Genomic DNA, 15,410 nt, shown 5'->3' with positions numbered 1-15,410 from the left:
TATATATATATATATATAATTGAAAATGATTTACATTTGATTAAGCAATTTAATCCAATGAAGCCCATTTATATATACATTTTTTGTAATTTTCTTAGAACATATATTGAATAAAAAGTATATTAAAAAACAAACAAATGCGTTCCATTTAAAAAAAAAAAAGAAGCTTGAAATCATATTGGGAGCTGCAATACTGTACTAAATAATTATTGAGACATGAAAACTGGTAATAATCGGTGCTTCAGTTCATCGCGAGTCTATATCCATCATGAACAATTCATCGCGGTGACACCCGCCGCGGCTTCTCTCTTGGCTCCGGCCGCTGACATCCGTCTGCAGGCTGCTAGACAGACAGCGCCTCCCCGCCCCCCTGCTTCTCCACCTCCCCCACCTATGCCTGAGCTCGCGGCTGCATGTAGTCCGCATCCTGGTGCGGCGCGGAGGCTGCTGACGCAACAATCGCGATCGAAGAACTCCATCCCCCACAAGCCAGCGCGGTGCCTCAACTTACAGAACTGGCTTCTTGGGCTCCGGGAGTGTTTCCCATTTAAACAAACAGTGCCGAAGATGGCGGAGAGTTAATGGTGTAAAGAAGAATTTATCGACTCGGCAGAGAGACACGCTCGCAAGGTAGGGTTTGTATTTTTTAATTGACATTATTTCCGCGAGGATTTTCATCACGACAGACTGACTTCCCGGTGACAGTGCACACGATATTGGCAGCGACGCAGAGAGCTGAGAGTGTTTGGTCCCTTACATGACAGCGTTACACACCGACGCGCGCGCTCCACACACCTGGTGACACCTCGCCGGGGAGGTCGGTGCCTTGACGCGGAGGAAGGACGACTGTCGTCGCCGGTGGAACTTAAACTTCGAGCAGGCGCCGCAGTTTAATACACACTTCTGGTTTAAAAATGTAACCGGGAAGTTTGGCGAGAGCAGACTTTTTTGCAATGACACACTTTCACGTCCGGTGTGCGGCGATAGTATCGTCGAGCGAGGCAGATGCTGTCGCGACACACGGACGCCTCTGTCGTGAACACTTTGGAGCGGCCAGGTAGTGCAAACATGCCGCGCGCAGAGATGCAGGAGATGTTGGTCTGGCAGGTTGTAAAACGCACCTTTCTCCTGCCTCACCTGTGTGGACGTGAAGCACCGGTGTGTGTGTGTGTGGTGCGTTCACTTGCTGGTGTGTGTTTTTTAGTTCCACGCTCGTATTTACTACATCCACGCCAGTCCTGTCTCGTGGTGTGTCTGCAGGGGGCAGCAATGTGGCCCATGTACGGAGACCGTCCTGTAACCGTCCCCGGTTCGATCCCTCAGCTGTGTTTTTGACGTCCTTGAGCATGACATTTTAGTCTACTTTTCCAAGTGTGTGTTACATTAGTCGAGATGCTCCACGATAGTGTTACTGCCTCGTCTGTCAATCTCTGGAGAATATTCTTTATTCATACGTACATGACATACTTTATGTAGAGAATTATTTCGACTGTTATTCTATAAAACTGGTGCCACTTTTGCATTAAAAACAACATATGTTTCCCACCTCAGACATGACTCCAAATAATATTTATCACCCCCCCCACCCCCCTCATAAAATGTTGTCAATAGGTTATTATAAATGAGAGATTTGTTATATAAGTGACAATTTAAAGTGGTATTTAGGGTGATACGTTTCAGCTCTAAATGAGTTCAGATAACACTGTTATTGACTAGTTATGATATTATACAACTCGATTAAATGTTTTACTTCACTTCACATTAACAGTTTCCCCACTGTTATCATCTATTATGTGTTAAACAGTGCTAAGGTAGAGACCACTATAAGAAAAAGGGCAAATAATTATGTGAGACTATGACTCTTCAAGACCTTTAAGGGTTTGGACTTAAATAAACAGTGTAGTTGTTCATCATGATTTTTATATAGGAAATATTATTTACGTTTAAAATAACACATTATAGTTATAAGCGCATCGTAATTATAATAAAAAAAAGATTTTATTTATTTTTAAGAATATGTAAGGTGCTAATTTCTATGGAGAAATTGTGGGACACACAGCAATGACTAGTATGACAATAATGGTCAACAGATAAAACGTTAGCATAGTCAAAATATTTTTTAGTTTTAGTTTAATATGTTTTTCAAAAAAATATGATTCGTTGCTGTTTTTTAAAGTTACAAAATTAGTGTCACACTTTCTTTCAAGCAGCATAAAAATCTGAAAGCAATGTTTATACTACTCAACAAATTGCTGTAAGGTATAATTAGAAAAAATGAACTTAATACTGAATGGTGTCATGTTTTTTATTTTTTTTAAATCATACATGTTTATAGTGAATACATGAAGGTTATATAATAATGATATTTTTGTCTTAAACATCAACATAATTCTTCCATATTTTAACATCACATATTTACTGGCAGAATACTACAGAAGAAAATCAAGATAGTGTTTTCATACGTCGTGTTTGAAATTATTGTTTTTTTTTCATTTCAAACTTGTCTGGTGTTGTGGTCAGTGTCGGGACAGAAGAGGTGTGGCAAAGGCAGCTTGTGCCTTCCTTCCTCAACTGAGATATTTACTGTCATCTCTGTCTTCCTGCACACGTGCAGACGCACAACACGCGTCTCAAGTCCAACTCTAACAGGGACTGCGGTTAAAGATGAGTGAGCAACCGACTAGCACCTATAAGAGTCTCGTCTAAAATGTGATATAAAGAGGAGGTGGGTGACATTGATGCATGGTGTTTGCTGAATAGGGAAAAGAGGTTAGCTGGAGATGCTGGTGACTGGGTCATGCACTGGGGGCAGGGCCCACGAGACCGAGTGAGGTTGAAGCTGGATCGCACACATCAGGCTGGAAGAATACAGTATTTTTGCAGAAGCATTGTCATCAATGCTTCTGCAAAAATACTGTATTCTTAGACCGGTGGAATCATCTGTGACATTTTACGTTACTTCTGATTATCTGCATACCTAATGATGATTTAATAAAAAGATAGAAAAGCTTGTTTGTTTGTTTTGTGTATTCATGACACGTTTTCTCAAGTAAATTGAACACGCTTTTAAGATAAAATGTTTGACTCTGAGCCCCCTACCCCCCCTTTTTGGCGGCAGGTCCCTTGTCCTCGTCTCACCCGACTGCAATGTGCGGATCACTGTTGTTGTCTAGGCCCCTTCTCAGTGTCAGCTTGGGTTAAACAGGAATTAGTCTTAACCAGCTCTCATTGATCTCACTCAATGGAGGAGGGGTCCTTATTGTGTCTTATTTTGTCCCCGTTACCCTTATTCAAATCTCACTTTTAAAGCGAAATATACTCCGTGTTAACTTTTTCTCCAAAGAACGGGGATTCAATAGAGTATTTAAATCTTCATGCTCACACACACATTATTTTAAGGGAATCATTCATCATGTCATAGAGAAAGAGAGAAGAATATTGAATTCAGATTTGGCTGAAATAGAATTGAAGTTTACTTCTAAACATGCTTACAGTCGTTTAGATTTTTAATGAAAGAAGCTTTAAGTCAGGGGTGTCCGAAGGCTTTACAAAAAAATCTTCTGGCTTCACTTGATTGAGAAGCAATGTTATCTTATCTAGCAGCGTGACTTAGCCACGTGTTTGCTATTGTTGGTTTCAAAACATTATCTGAGCTGTCACACATAAGGTAATACTTTGCTGGTGGCAAACTCAGGAAACTCTCTTTCTCTATAGTTAGTCGTATAATTGTACTTTTATTGATTTAAACCCCCATCAACATGGTTAAACATTACAAAACATCTGACCTCCTTCATGGATGCAAAAGTAACATAAAGGGTGTGTCTCAGTGTTTATTGAAGTGCTCGGTATCGTCTTAAAGTCCAGGAAGGCGTTTTGAAGCAGCTACATGTAAAGAAGCAATTAAGACAGGGGTGTTTAACACTATAATACAAAGGGCCAACACATTCAAAACAAAAACAGACTTACTTAAGAGTGGAAATAAGAAAACAAGAGTTTAAACATACTTGAATATCGGTCTACCTTTTCTGTATTCAAGGATTATGTGTGTATCCCAGTGGTTGGTTTAATACACAAATTTTACTCATTCACTACAGCCTCACAACATAAGACACCCGGGTTTCTCCCTTAATCTTAAACATATGTTTTCCAACATTCACCAAAGTCTGTGTGTGTGGTGATTTTCTTTTGCACTTGAAATTTGCATTTAATTAAAACGTTTATTTCGTGTTACAGAAAAAAATTCTTGCCGTGTTTTATTTGTCTTTAGTTTGGCATATTTAATTTAAGAGAACAATACTGTAGCTAAAATGACTGCACACAAAAACTATATAATCCATCAATCAATGAAACTTAAGCAAAAAAGAAACTCACCCTCTAAAGTTTCAGTGTCAAGGCTGTTCTATTAGTAATGTATGTCAGAAATAGGAAATAAGGATGTCAACTTTCAATAATCTACAATAGATAATTGCAGTAAATTTATTTTTCTATATTGACTCCCGATAAGAAGCCAAACCTCCCCTCAGAGACCAACTTATGACTAATGAAACTAAAGTTAATCTTTCACCTTATGTCTATCATGGTACAGTTATGGAAAAAGTTAGACCGCAATCAAAAAGCGACTTCTGTGTGTATCATGTGGGTTATATAGAGACAAAAAAACAAATGGAATGCCTAAAAGCACTGTAGCAATGTCATAGGCGTTGATGTTAGAAAGTACAGTAAGTGGTTATTATCTAGAATACCATAGAAGATATTGATATGTTGAAAATAGCTTTTATTCTTCATCATAAGGGAAACTTGAGTCTGCTCTTTTAAAAAAAAATGTAACGCAGCATGACATTTTTTTTATTAATAACTCAGATTGAAACTTAAAAAGACTATTCACAAAAAATACTGTGGATTTCTTTATTTTATATTATTTTAGGGAATTGTTAACATTATGTTTGACTGATCAATGTCACTCATTACAATTGTTACTTGTTTTTACACTAACACGCATAAAGTAAGTAAAATACTTACAGTATATATATATATATATATATATATATATATATATATATATATATATATATATATATAAATGCCTCAATGTTGCCTTTAAAGGTGCTTGTATGTCATTTACGTATGAATAAAGAGGTATTGCCACAAATCAAAAGTGTAAAAGGAGATATTATTATGTGAAGTGAAGTTTGTTTGATATACAAAATGCTTTAAATACACCTTAAATGAAATGATCACACTTTAGTTTAGTTTCATTCATGAAATATTTGAAATATGCCGGTGCACGATGTTTCAAGAGGAAACTTTTTTTAAGGATACTTCCTCCAAAATCTTCATTTAACAAGTTTTCCAATGTCAAACGTTGAGTGTTAATTGAAAAACTCAAAAGATGAGAGCAACTTTGTATTCTCCGTTTCTGTCTCCTTTCACGAATGCCTCATTGCAGCTCTTGTCCTCTGCTGCTTTATTTTTCTGAGAGCCATTTCTTCTGTGAGAGGAATGTCAAGTGCCCATCTCGATGCGCTTCTGGTGTTTTGTTTTGTTACTTGTGGTGCGCTTTCTTTTTCTTTTCCGTCCGCCAGATATTTCACATCAATGCCGGTCGCTCGTCTCTCTTCTGACGCCCGTCTCCAATTAAACGGCACGGAGCATTGATCCCTCAAATGAAAACCAGTTACAGCTAATGTCATATCAGAGAGAGTTTTCTTGTTTTGTTTAAGGCCGTTGAAGAGGAAGAGATAGCGAGGAGGAGAGTCCCTTTATTAACGTGGCGACTCCCGCTCAAATTCAGGGAGTGCTGTTGCATCCAGCTGTTACTGGTTGCGCGAGGCTTTCGTTGCCGTAGCAACACAGCCCTGTGTGCCTGCTCAAGGTCGTTCATCCAGCTCTGAACTGTGCCGCACATAGATGCACATGCAGCGAGCGAGGGATGGGGGGGATGGACCCACTACGTCTAAGTGACCAATCAAATGTGCCTTAGCGATGCTGCGTACGTTCAACGCATCTCCTGACACATATAGACTCTTGTTTGATATAGAAGCAGACGACTAGGAACCCCTGGCCTTCGGGCTTGTTGGTTCTTTTGCCAGCTGATAAAATATTTAACTGGTCAGTAGGAGACAGAAGAAAACAGTGATGAGCAGCAGGGCTAGATTTCATATTTTCCCTTTTCTAATGGTGCATCACTCCTGGGCTACCTGAGGCTTTGTCTCCTCCTCCTCTTCATCTCCTCTCCTCCTCATCCCTTCTCTTTCCTCCCCTCCCTCCTCACTGTGGTTCTCTGAGGGCTGCAGATCCCCTGGGGGGAGGGAGGGGGCTGTTAGTGCTGACTGGACTCAACACATTGATAAACGGAGAGAGCCTCTGTTATTGCACAAATTGCGAAACGTTTTACCTCAGAAATAGCAACCCTTGTATGTCAACATTTGTATTCTCCAGGGCGAGCGAGGAATTGTTGTATTCTAGGCTACAAATTGCGACAGTTTCCCACATATTTCATGCTTGCAGGTTCTTTTTCTACCTTAATTCTGAAGTTTCCCTTTCCACTTGAGAAAATGTATGCTTCATCTAGATCAGGCAAAAAACCCAAAACAAAACAGAAAACAAGCATTACATATCAAAACTTATTAGAACTTATTTATTTATTTATTTGGTATGTTTTAAATAAGTGAAATGAACTCCTTGACAGAGCTTTATCAGTACAAAAAAATGGAATTAAACAATCTCTATATATTCAATATAAGTTCATCAGATCTTGTCTGAAATAAACATTGAATCCAACATATAGAATAAATGTCTTCTACTTTTATAAAATCATGTAAGACTTTTCCTTATTTGTTAAAATAACGTTTGTTTGGAACTTGATATAGAAATACAGAATTGTTTTGAGAAGGAAAACACTCTCGTGAACAATTTCAAAGCAGCATGTAATATGAAATAAGCAATGATCTAGATTGTACTGTATAATTCTTCTGTGGTTGAGTTAAGGTGAGCTTAGAGGGGGATCAACTTTGCAGAGAAAGAACTTGGCTGCTTCACAAAATGGTCATGGTGGTTTTCTTCTGTTTTTCTCTTCCCTGTCTAAGGGGTGCACCAAAAGTTCACCAGGCTAGTGTGCAAACTCGGAGACCCCAATTCTAGAGCGTCATTCAATAGTGAAATTGCAAAACTATGTGTTATGTTTTGAGGAAAAGAAACATCCTTCAGATGTGGTAGGTTTCGTGTTTCTATACACTAGAAGGTACAAGTGTGTTGTCACAGGGGTTGACTCAACAGTGACACTAGAAGGGGAGTTCATTACTTATTTTCCATTGTAAAAGTCCAACGTTTGGGAGCTCCTTCATGTGCACCAACGCGCGCACACATGCAAGTTTATGAGGTAGGACTTGAGGTAAATGTTACCAGCTGCAGCACAGCAAGCTAGTGGCTTCAACTTTGCCTGAACCCGGCTGTTATGTGACCGCCTCCTCAACTTTATTCAATCCCGTCTTGCATTCTCCTCCGCCACCACTCCTCCTATATCACTATACATCCAGCTCTCACTCACTCACTTACACACACATCATGTCAATTCACTGGTTCTGCTCTGCGCTGTTGGCAGCAGCATCACTCCAGCTCCAAGCTCTGCTACACCCTCTTTGTCACCTTGGTGAGGGCCTGGTCCATGTCACATGACTGGCTTCTTTTCTCCTCCTGTTAAAATACAGCATGTGTGCTAGCAAATGTTAATATGAGGGCAGCAGGACTTCAATCAATGCTGGAGAATCCAATTTACCTCTGCATCCTTGTCGAAAAACATTTGCGACTATTGATCGTTTGGTAAATTTATTGATTATTGACATCAATATATTCCGGTCAATTAGGAGAGAATATATCTTAAGAAAACCTAATGATGAACATAAGGCTGTTAACTAGAAAGCAGAGCCACTGTAGAATCAGAAGTTTAAACACACAAAACATTACCCTGACGACGCACAAAATGTGAATAATAGATTTTGCAATGTTACACAGGCTTCAGTTTTAACCTCAAGTCACACTCTTTTATGTTTGTAGTTTAAGGTAAGCTTCTAAATGGTCAAGGTTGTTTTTTTATCGTCTTTGTACTCATCCCAGCTACTTAAATTGCACTTTGCACCTTCCACATGTGTTTGTCTTAACAGTTGACTAAATGTGTGTGGATGTTCTTTTGTCAGTTTACTTGTAGAGTTGATGCCCAGGGTGAACTATCATCTCCTGTTCGAGCTCATGTAACTATCATGTAAGAGGTCTACATTTGCCCACTGAGAAAGAAACTTTTCTGCCAGTGTGTGTTTTGATTGTCAGTTCAACTCAAATAAAGTCAAGCTCTCAAAAAAAACAAAAAAACAAGTAAATTGTGAATTTCCACAAAATAATGTATGGTTTCTAACTGCTGCTGCAGTGAGCTCCATAAACAACAAGGAAACCTGCATGACTTAAACATATTATACAATTAAATCAATGCGATAAATCAGCTTTCATGTGATCATAAATATTTGTTATTCAGTTCATGGTGACATTAGCTCTTTGGCAGAAAGCAATGACTGTTTCTCTAGTTCAAATGAACATATTTTGAATTGTAAAACACAATTAATGAATCATTTAAATGGTTGTTTTTTTAGTTATATTGTATGCTGTTTTTTCTTTTATTATAAAGTGAAACAAGTCCCTTGGGGTAGGTATGGGCTGTCTCGGTGCTTTTCTAGACTAGTTACTGAACTTTAAATTACTTACTAAAACTAAAAAGATCTTTGAGCACAATTATATTTTGTTTCTGAAGTGCAGTTAAATATAACTCATATTAATACTTGACAATAATGTATTTAGTGCCGATTATTTTCTATGCCTAAACGAACACCGAAAACTAGTTAAAACTTCTTCACCGAGATTCACTTTGTCCTCCAGTATCAGAGATGGGATCTCCAATCAAGCCCTATAAGTGTTGGATCAGCATGATCTCCACGCTGCTAAAAATATCACCCTTGACTTCGCCATAAGACAGAGGAGAAATAGGGGAGAGAACATGGAAAAGCAGGATAAGTAGAACAACAAAGATAAATGAGAGATAAAGGAGACTGGAGAAGGGCAGAGACGAGTTGGGGGAAAAGAAAACAAGTCATTAATAATTTACCTGTCGGGCAGTTCTGCTGCGACCTTTAGATCTGGTCAGTGCAGCATGTTGTAGTATTTTGATACGTATTCATATAAACGTGCTGCTGCTGGATTGTCCATGAGAGGATGCATTCAAATCTAAAACGGCTGATTTGAGTGAAATAAATTAAAGTTTGACCTGGAAGAATAATTGGTACCCTTGAAATTCTCAGAATTAACTCCAGTTTTTGCAAAATCTTAAATCCCTCTGCTCGCGTCAAGCAGATAAATCTTAATCTGAACTGAAGAACTTCCTAGAACTGATACTGTTTAATCCATTAGCCACTGTTAGGATACTGTATGTGTTAACATATGCAGTCGTTCTCTAGAGTGATTTTTTGCATTTGTGAAAAAAAAACAGTAGGGGCTCCAGACATTTAACTAGTAGGAGAACTCCCTTCAGAGGTTATGCAAAAAACACTTCTATCTACTTTTCTGGGTCTCTTAACTTAAGCTGCTGCCCCTGCAACTTTAGTGCAGATAAGCAAAATAAAATGGTAAAACATGTTTTTAACATTCCAGTGAAAACATTTAAAGACAAGGCGGGTTGCTGACTTTTTCTGAAATGAGTGCAAAATAGAACTAGATCAGTCAGAGCTGTCTATATTTAGTGATCACACACTGTGATAATGAGATTATCAGACTAAATTAAAAGCTTAATACCTATTTAAAATAAAGTTTTTATAGATTTGGGAGCCTCTCTGGATATTAACCGCCCTTTAAACCCGCTGAGAAGATGATATAAAGCTGCAATAATATATTTTTAATCTCATCTTGACATATGACAGGAAGCTTCTGCCTCACCTTGACTTCTTCACTGCTCTAGAATCTTTACCTCGCACCCGTGGTATCAGCCTGTCACGTAACTTTTGGTCAATACAGGTGTGACTCCTTGCATATCTATCCTCAATATTTAATATTGACTTTTCATGTCCTTTTGACATTTTACTATTCCCAGGCAGACATTTGTTCACCTTTTGACGAACAAATGTCCGAAGACTAAAATATGACCAATATCCATTTAACCTTTGTCCCTCAGCAGACACACAAGTCATCGTGCCTAGTTTGTTGAATAAAGCCTTTGTTGCTGCACGGTTTTGCTCAACCGAGGTATCAAACTCGATCATTCAAGGGGACACATTTTTTCTTGGATCATGGGTGGAAAAAATGTATATAAAGCTATTTCAAATAGAGAAAGGGCTTAAACAAAATGCTTTGTCTGTTTCTAAATTAAAAGACCCCACTAATTTACCCTCTGATAAATTACAAATATAGTACTGTCTGAGAGTAAGTCATAGACAGTTTATCATAAGTCTCTCTTTACCAAAGATTGTCCTCCTTGAAACATAAACATCCATAAAAGAAATTGTCAGCATTATACAAATTAATTGTTTCCATATATCATCTTTCTGTAAAAAAAAAAAAAAAAAAAGCCACATACCTTGCATTGTTGATGAGCCTTTTTTGTTGAATCTTTAACTAGTATTGAATACTGACTTCAGACTCTTGTGGGCCACATTCATTGACCTGGAGGGATGAATAAGGCCCTGGGTTTCACTTGTGTTTTCCTAAGTAATGGCTTCAGCTGTTAAAACTGTCAAAGCGGTGTATTATTTCCACTTACAAAAGCTCTTTGATCTGTTCTGTCCTAACTTGCTAATAGCTGTACTTGATGTGCCGGATAAAATCAATGCTAACCCACCCTGCTACCACTTTATTTTGATAGGTAAACAGGAAGGGCTTTGTTGTTGTGAGTGTATGTCATGTAGCAGTATGACTTCATAAGAACATTTTGTTAAGATCTTATGGTCAAAGATTCATATATCTCTGCTGCTGTTGTAAATTTAAAGTCTGCTGGTACAATCTATAACGTAAATAAATCCCTAAAGCACTGTGAATAATTGTGCTTAATTGGGAAATGAGACTCCACTGTTATTCCACATTTAAAGTTTAAGCCTAGTATCCACAACAACAACCTAACCACCTGGTTGAGTGTTGAAAAAGTTTAAAGAATTAACCTGTGCTGTTTCTACCCTGCACTAAGTTGTTTTAAAATTGTTTATAACAACCAGTCGCAAGGATGAAACAGCCATACAATATTCTAGCTGCAGTTGTCTGATTGATCCAAAGATTACCCAAAAAATGTTGGGGGTTTTTGTTTGTTTTATTTACTTGATCATGAGACATACAAAAACCAATCCAATAGCTCCAGCAGATTTCTTTCTTTTTTTTTTGGAAACGCAACTCAACGTATTACGATGTTGGCGTGTGACTACATTAACTGCCTTTTATGGTTCAATAAATACATTTTTACATACTCAATATTAGGGATGCATTGAACATGGCAATAAATTTAACTAAGTATGTGTGCCTACTTACCTTGCCCAGAATTGTGCAGATGCAGAAAAATAAGTCAGATGACTGGGCTACTATTAAACGCTTTATTTTGTCTGAGGGTGAAATTAGATATTTCTGTATGTAGCTCTTCTTGACTCCTTAAGTGATTATTGAATAATTATGATGATGAATGATGAAGGTGGTGTATGTGTCCACACTGAAGAGAATTAACCGATGAGATTGGGGTTATTTAAGGCCGTTCTCAAACAATAATTGCAATACCAACAATTTAAAACCTGTTGATCCTGCAATGTTGACTTAAGCATCAAGTAATGAGCAAGTTATGCATTTAGACTCGAACACAATGTACTTGTTTATTCAAAATAACTCCTCAACAACAGTTGTGCGATAGTCTCGGCTGAAATTCAGCTTTAGTTTGTGGGTGGCACATTAGTATAGTGGTATAGTGTTTAGTGCTCTAGTCTCACTGCAAGAAGCTCATTTATTATTTCGCAAAAAGCAAAATTTAAGTAAATATCTTTTAGATTTGTGTAATTTAAAAATGCTCTGATTATACTTGCTTTTTTTAATGTTCACCTGACACGTTTAGAAAAAAGTCTTGTATCAAGATATTGATAGTGAAGATAAGTGAACATTTTGAATAAAACTTTTTTTTTGTGACTTTGTATTATATTCTCACACGGTTAGATGATTATGTTTACTTGTTTTCTTTTAGGTCAAATTTTTCTAGAAATGTCAGGTGAACGCTTGAATTAATTCTAATTTTTGTACTTGAAACATGACTAAAATATTTTGATGGTTCAATTTCAAGTTTTGCTGTGTAGTATGTGTTGATTGGTAAATATGCAAAGAGGAGGGAGGTACCAACAGGAGGAACCACTGATATGTTTTGGATGTAACAGAAATTTAGTATAAAGTAAAAAAAAAAACCAATAAGGGTGAGGCAAATCTTTAAAATATAAATAATAAGGGTTTTCAAATTCCCTCGTATTTAGAAGAAAAGCTGTGGTATTTCTGACACAGGGAGAGGGTGACTGTGACTCTAATCAGGTCTTGAAGTCTTCATTACATCCACGTTATCTTTCAACAAGAGCTTGAAACCGTCCTGCTTTCTGAAGGAGCCTGTGTGAGTCTTAATATATTATTATCACAGTCAGGTGAATGCAGGAGGAGGGGGGTTCAGGCCATGGTGCTACTGACCTGGGGGGGGGGGGGTAAAGAACAATGCGTAGCAGGGACAAGGGGGGGGGTTCTTTCTTCGCCATGGCTGTTAATTAATCAAACACACAGATAGACACGAGTGCAGATACGTCCTTTAAAAAGCACACACAAACCTGGACTCCTTACATGAGGCTGGAAGCCATTCCTGCCACCGACTGTTCGCTCTATTTGCAGAGCCTCCCCTCCCCTCACTGATGCTATGATCAAACTACAACCTCCCCTCTTAGACACACACACACTACACACTCGTCAGACACACATACTGGTGTTGAAACCCACGGGCAAGGTGGGTGTGTCTCTGCAGTTGTGTGTGAGCATACAGTAAATGTTGTTTCCTTTTAAAAAGCTCTCCCTTCATGCTTATTAGCGTGTCCTTACATGTGATTTTAAAGGTATATCTATCCATTTAGTGAAAATCATCCCTTCTCCAGATCCGCAGGTGCAATTCCTGTAGATCAACAACTGTCTTGTTTGTTATGCTTGTGAAGAGATGTGTGAGGAAAATGGAAGTTTTTGTGGCAACATATAGACGACGTTGACGTCTTCACGGGGACACTGTCCGACTGGGTCAAAGTTCCCCAGCAGCCTAAGACGCAATCTGATTGGCTGCGGAAAGGTGAAATTAAAACCACGGTAAACTTTTGACCTCGCAGGAAACCGGGGAAAGGAACGCCCATCGCTGTAGCGAGAGAGAGATTATCCCACCCACTTCCTCTCTCTCTCTCTCTCCCTCCCTTCTTTCCATCTCTTCATTTCATTTCATCACTTTCATTCGCTTTCTATCTAAACCACCTCGTTTTTTTTCCGTCACTGTTTCTCTTCTCTGTGAATTTGTGCCTTCCTGCATACAGCCTGATGCGAGGGAGGGGTGCTCGGAGCAGGAAAGAGTGGGGGGAAGGGTTCAGAGAGGGAGGAGACTGCCTGGGAGGGGGGATGGGATTAGAGACTGAGGGAAGCAGCAGAAGAAGACTTGCGGGAGAAGGGCAAGAGGAATGTAGCCCTCTTGAATGTGTGCCATACGTGCACAGACTGCTCCCTGTTTAAGAGAAAGAAAAGCCAGAGAAGAGTGAATGTATAAATAGAAGTGTAACTGCAGCGAGACTCGGTGAAGTGGCGGGGCGGGGAGAGCCCATTTTTACTGCTAATGCTTTCTCTCATTACACATCAAAAGGCTGGAGGGGCTGATTTTAAATGATTTCATGAGCCAACTAAAAAGAGCTGCTGCACTCCGGCGTGCCGCTTTGATGCGCGTCCATAGACACTTGTGGCCACATTCACTAGTTAGTGATTCCTGAAGTACAGGCTCGTTCCAGCGTCGCCTCTGTAATTTTTTCCTGGTATAAGTTGTAAGGATGTTGGAGTTATGTTAGCAACTTTCTGTGCTTGCTTGACTCACAAAACCACAGCAACAAGCAACTCAAAGTGAAAATAAGAAATATTTGTTATGCAAAGACATCTTTTTTGGGGGGGACTACACGCCACCATTGATCTTGGAATTTTGTTGAAAATAAATCTGTATGATGCACAATGAAAGCGTCAAAAGCCATTTAGCAGCTAGCTCGTGCGTGCAGCCATCTCAAGGGAAGTGACTTTGTGCTCACTAGTGAGACTCTTTTGTGGTTCGATTGTTTTCATGTTGTAGCATGCTCTTTTGTTGTGGCTAGAGTTGAGCACTTCGCCGGCTGAAACATCTGCACGAGGATTTTATCGTGGGTTAAATTTGGAGAATGTGCAGCCATGCAAAAGTAAAAATGTAACGTACAACAAATAATTTGATTTGAATGTACACCACCCACAACTAAAGTCAAATCCTTAAATGATTTCGGTCAATGCTCAGCTATCTGAGGCGAAGAGAAGATGAGTGGCGGCAGACCGGGATGTGAGGAAGCAGGAGGGAAAAGGCAGAGAATTTTCTCTCTTTTCTTCTCTGCCAGTAAAAAAACAGCGAGTTAAGTGAGGAGGCAGCGGATGCTATTGAGTAAAGCAGACAGAGCTGGAGAGAGGGCGGGAGACCAGTGGGCTGCTTCCATAGACTGTGGCTCTGATGCTGCACCATATGGTCTCAAAATGTAAAGAGCACATGTCAACTTATTACTGCCGTCTGAGAACTTATTCGCTTTGTCAGCTCATTACCTCGTCCGGGAGACAGCCTATTAGATTAGCAAACATTGAACCTCACACATTAGGTAGAGAGGGCAACAACATGCATGTGGTCCTTTTTATACACAGTTGGAGCCCCTTCCCCCCGCCGATGGTGGGGGAAAAAAAAGATTGATACCGACAGGAAGAAAAAGAGATCTCACCAGAAATCTCTCAATACTTGCTCAGCTCGCTCTGCTTTAAATATTTAAAGTGGCCATTCTTCAGTTTTGCACTCGTATCACTGTAAAAACGTACGCTTCTCCTCACGAGCAAGTTGGCCGTGACGCAGTCTCATTGGAGATTAAAAGTGAGGATGGACATCTCTCCACGGTTTCAAGGTGTGATGGCTGCTGGATGTTTGTTTGTGGGTGGTTGTGCATGTACCCCCCCCCCCCCCCTCGACTTGCTGGCATGTGCTTTTGTCTGTGGGAGTGATGGATGGCAGGCAAGCAGCTAATGTGATTTAGATGCGCTACCAAGAGTGTGTTTGGTGTCGGTGCGTGTTCTGGCCACATGTGTGC

The 15,410-nt window shown here is 39.4% G+C and overlaps 1 protein-coding gene across 1 annotated transcript in view; it reads left to right on the top strand.

The window, feature by feature from the left end:
• Positions 1–501: 501 nt before the first annotated feature.
• Positions 502–15,410, top strand: part of LOC148059946 (nuclear receptor coactivator 3-like) — a 45,773-nt gene continuing 30,864 nt past the window's right edge. The window contains exon 1 of the mRNA XM_087780740.1: positions 502–630. The gene's annotated coding sequence lies outside the window, so the exon portion shown is untranslated. The remainder of the gene's footprint in view (positions 631–15,410) is intronic.

Source organism: Callionymus lyra, chromosome 19 (assembly GCF_982586985.1).
Source record: "Callionymus lyra chromosome 19, fCalLyr1.hap1.1, whole genome shotgun sequence".
NCBI classification, from domain to species: domain Eukaryota; kingdom Metazoa; phylum Chordata; class Actinopteri; order Syngnathiformes; family Callionymidae; genus Callionymus; species Callionymus lyra.
This window is presented reverse-complemented; position numbering and strand designations above follow the sequence as displayed.